This window comes from Arachis hypogaea, chromosome 13 (genome assembly GCF_003086295.3).
Source record: "Arachis hypogaea cultivar Tifrunner chromosome 13, arahy.Tifrunner.gnm2.J5K5, whole genome shotgun sequence".
Lineage (NCBI taxonomy): Eukaryota > Viridiplantae > Streptophyta > Magnoliopsida > Fabales > Fabaceae > Arachis > Arachis hypogaea.
The window spans coordinates 113189598-113194559 of NC_092048.1; the positions used below are offsets into that span (position 1 = coordinate 113189598).

The 4962-nt window shown below is 34.8% G+C and overlaps 1 non-coding gene across 1 annotated transcript; it reads right to left on the minus strand.

Annotated features, from left to right (window-relative positions):
- Positions 1–4179: 4179 nt before the first annotated feature.
- On the minus strand, positions 4180–4287 carry LOC112739744 (small nucleolar RNA R71). Its single transcript, XR_003170681.1, has one exon. It is a non-coding gene; the product is annotated as a small nucleolar RNA R71 (small nucleolar RNA).
- Between the last annotated feature and the right edge of the window lie 675 nt (positions 4288–4962).

The following is a 4962-nucleotide window of genomic DNA, read 5'->3' on the forward strand; positions in this document are numbered from 1 at the left end:
AGATATTCATTCGTTCTTCAACTTGATGAATGTGATGATCCGTGACACTCATCATCATTCTTACCTATGAACATGTGCCTGACAACCACCTCTGTTCTATTAGTAATGGCTTGAATGCGTATTGATGAGCGGATAATTTATACGCTTTTTGGCATTGTTTTTAGTATGTTTTTAGTAGAATCTGGTTACTTTTAGGGATGTTTTCATTAGTTTTTATGTTAAATTCACATTTCTGGACTTTACTATGAGTTTGTGTGTTTTTTTGTGATTTCAGGTATTTTCTGGCTGAAATTGAGGGACTTGAGCAAAAATCAGATTCAGAGGTTGAAGAAGGACTGCTGATGCTGTTGGATTCTGACCTCCCTGCACTCAAAGTGGATTTTCTGGGGCTACAGAACTGAAAATGGCGCTCTTCGAATTGCGTTGGAAAGTAGACATTCAGGGCTTTCCATCAATGTATAATAGTCTATACTTTGGCCGAGTTTAGACGACGTAAAAGGGCGTTGAACGCCAGTTCTACGCTGCTGTCTGGAGTTAAACGCCAGAAACAAGTCACAAGCCAGAGTTGAACGCCAGAAATACGTTACAAACTGGCGTTCAACTCCAAGATTGACCTCTACACGTGTAAAATTCAAGCTCAGCCCAAGCACACACCAAGTGGGCGCTGGAAGTGGATTTATGCATCAACTACTTACTTCTGTAAACCCTAGTAACTAGTTTAGTATAAATAGGACTTTTTACTATTGTATTAGACATCTTTTGATCATTTTTAGATCTCTAGACCTCCATGGGAGGCTGGCCACTCAGCCATGCTTACCCTATGTTCACTTATGTATTTTTCAACGGTAGAGTTTCTGCACTCTATAGATTAAGGTGTGGAGCTCTGTTGTTCCTCAAAGATTAATGCAAAGTACTACTATTTTTCTATTCAATTTAACTTATTCCGCTTCTAAGATATTCATTCGTACTTCAACATGAATGTGATGAACGTGACAATCATCATCATTCCCCATGAACGAGTGCCTGACAACCACTTCCGTTCTACCTTAGATTGAATGAGTATCTCTTGGATATCTAATACAGGGGACCGAGTCCGAGTTATTAGTGTCTTCGTGGTATAAGTTAGAACCCATGGATGGCCATTCTTGAGATCCGGAAAGTCTAAACCTTGTCTGTGGTATTTCGAGTAGGATCTGGGAAGGGATGGCTGTGACGAGCTTAAAACTCGCGAGTGCTAGGCGTAGTGACAGACGCAAAAGGATCAATGGATCCTATTCCAGTATGATCGAGAACCTCAGATGATTAGCCGTGCCGTGACAGAGCATTTGGACCTTTTTCACAAGAAGATGGGATGTAGCCATTGACAACGGTGATGCCCTTACAGAAAGCTTGCCATGGAAAGGAGTAAGACTGATTGGATGAAGACAGTAGGAAAGCAGAGGTTCAGAGGAACGAAAGCATCTCTATACACTTATCTGAAATTCTCACCAATGATATACATAAGTGTTTCTATCCTTATTTTCTATCTATTTATTATTTATGTTCGAAAACTCCATAACCTTTTGATATCCGCCAGACTGAGATTTACAAGGTGACCATAGCTTGCTTCAAGCCAACAATCTCCGTGGGATCGACCCTTACTCACGTAAGGTTTATTACTTGGACGACCCAGTGCACTTGCTGGTTAGTTGTATCGAAGTTGTGAATGAAAAACGATTTATTAAGACGTGCGTACAGAGTTTCTGGCGCCGTTGCCTGAGATCACAATTTCGTGCACCAAGTTTTTGGCGCCGTTGCCGGGGATTGTTCGAGTTTGAACAACTGATAGTTCATCTTGTTTCTCAGATTAGGTAATTTTCTTTCTGTTTTATTTTCAAAATTTTTTCAAAAACCTTCCAAAAATTTCTCCTTTGTTTTCGAAAAAAAAATTTAAATAAATGTTTTCAAAAATATATTTTTCTTCAGAATTTTTAAGAATGAATTCTAGTGTTTCATGAAGCATGTTGAAGCCTGGCTGGCTGTAAAGCCATGTCTAATTCTTCTGGATAGGAAATGTCAGGCGTGTCATGTCTGAGTTACATACTAAAGCTTGGCTGGCTATTAAGCCATGCCTGACCCTTTGATTGGAGCTTTAGACTAAAGAGCATAAGATTCCTGGAATTCATATTAAAAATTTTGGAATCCTTATTTTTCTTTTTCAAAATGATTTTCGAAAAAATTAAAAGAAAATACAAAAAAATCATAAAATCATAAAAATCAAAAAAATATTTTGTATTTCTTGTTTGAGTCTTGAGTCAAGTTGAAAGTTTGGTGTCAATTGCATGTTTTAAAGTTTGCATAAAATTTTCAAAAAAAAAATTCATGCATTCATAGTGTTCTTCATGATCTTCAAGTTGTTCTTGGTAAGTCTTCTTGTTTGATCTTGATGTTTTCTTGTTTTGTGTTGTATGGTGTTTTTCATATGCATTCGTGAATTCTTAGTGCCTAAGCATTAAAGATTTCTAAGTTTGGTGTCTTGCATGTATTCTTTGCATAAAAAAATTTTTCAAAAATAAGTTCTTGATGTTCATCATGATCTTCAAAGTGTTCTTGGTGTTCATCTTGACATTCATAGTGTTCTTGCATGCATTCCTTGTTTTGATCCAAAAAGAAAAGAGAAAAACATGAAAATGATGTTTTAATTTTTCTCTCTCATCATAAAAATTCAAAAAATCAAAAAAAAATATCTTCCCCTTTTTCTCTCTTAAAATTTCAAAAATTAGATTTGACTTTTTCAAAAAATTTTAAAATCTAGTTGTTTTTATGAGTCAAATCAAATTTTCAATTTAAAAATCTTATCTTTTTCAAAATCTTTTTTTAAAAATCAAATCTTTTTCATTTTTCTTATTTATTTTCGAAAATTTTTAAAATATTTTTCAAAAATCTTTTTCTTATCTTTTTCTCCTAATTTTCAAAAATAACATCATCAATTAATGTTTTGATTCAAAAATTTCAAGTTTATTACTTGCTTGTTAAGAAAGATTCAAACTTTGAGTTCCAGAATCATATCTTGTGATTTCTTGTGAATCAAGTCATTAATTGTGATTTTAAAAATCAAATTTTTTTTCAAAACCAATTCTAATCATATCTTTGCAAAAATATCTTCTTATCTTATCTTTTTCAAAAATTTGATTTTAAAATATCTTCTCTAACTTCTTATCTTCTTATCTTTTCAAAATTGATTTTCAAATTTGTTTCAACTAACTAACTAACTTTTTGTTTGTTTCTTATCTTTTTCAAAACCACCTAACTAACTCTCTCTCTCTAATTTTCGAAAATATCTTCCCTCTTTTTCAAAAATTATTTTTAATTAACTAATTATTTTAATTTTTTATTTTAATTTTCGAAAATTACTAACCTTTTTCAAAAACCATTTTCGAAAATCACTAACTCTTTTTCAAAAATTATTTTCGAAAACTCTCTCTCTCTTATCTCCTTCTATTTATTTATTCATCTATTAACACTTCATCTCACCCAAATTCGAACCCCCTCTTCCATCTGTGTTCGAATTTTTTCTTCTTCTTTTCTTCTACTTACATAAGTAGACCTCTATACTGTGGTAAAAAGGACCCCTATTATTATTATTTTTCTGTCCCTCTTTTTCATATGAGCAGGAGCAAGGACAAGAATATTCTTGTTGAAGCAGATCCAAAACCTGAAAGGACTCTGAAGAGGAAACTAAGAGAAGCTAAATTACAACAATCCAGCAAGCACCTTTCAGAAATTTTCGAACAGGAAGAGGAGATGGCAGCCGAAAATAATAATAATGCAAGGAGGATGCTTGGTGACTTTACTGCACCTAATTCCAATTTACATGGAAGAAGCATCTCCATTCCTGTCATTGGAGCAAACAATTTTGAGCTTAAACCTCAATTAGTTTCTCTGATGCAGCAGAATTGCAAGTTTCATGGACTTTCATCTGAAGATCCTTTTCAGTTCTTAACTGAATTCTTGTAGATCTGTGATACTGTTAACACTAATGGAGTAGATCCTGAAGTCTACAGACTCATGCTTTTCCCTTTTGATGTGAGAGACAGAGCTAGAATATGGTTGGACTCTCAACCTAAGGATAGCCTGAACTCTTGGGATAAGCTGGTTAAGGCTTTCTTAGCCAAGTTCTTTCCTCCTCAAAAGCTGAGTAAGCTTAGAGTGGATGTTCAGATCTTCAGACAGAAAGAAGGTGAATCCATCTATGAAGCTTGGGAGAGATACAAAGGACTGACCAAAAAGTGTCCTTCTGACATGCTTTCAGAATGGACCATCCTGGACATATTCTATGATGGTCTGTCTGAATTAGCTAAAATGTCATTGGATACCTCTGCAGGTGGATCCATTCACCTAAAGAAAACACCTGCAGAAGCTCAAAAACTCATTGACATGGTTGCTAATAACCAGTTTATGTACACTTTTGAGAGGAATCCTGTGAGTAATGGGACGCCTATGAAGAAGGGAGTTCTTGAAATTGATACTCTGAATGCTATATTGGCTCAGAATAAAATATTGACTCAGCAAGTCAATATGATTTATCAGAGTCTGAATGGAATGCAAGCTGCATCCAACAGTACTCAAGAGGCATCTTCTGAAGAAGAAGCTTATGATCCTAAAAACCCTGCAATAGCAGAGGTAAATTATATGGGTGAACCTTATGGAAACACATATAATCCATCATGGAGAAATCACCCAAATCTCTCATGGAAGGATCAACAAAAGCCTCAACAAGGCTTTAATAATGGTGGAAGAGATAGGTTTAACAATAGTAAACCTTTTCCATCATCTACTCAGCAACAGATAGAGAATTCTGAGCAGAATTCATCTAGCTTAGCAAATTTAGTCTCTGATCTATCTAAGGCCACTGTGAGTTTTATGAATGAAACAAGATCCTCCATTAGAAATTTGGAAGCACAAGTGGGCCAGCTGAGTAAA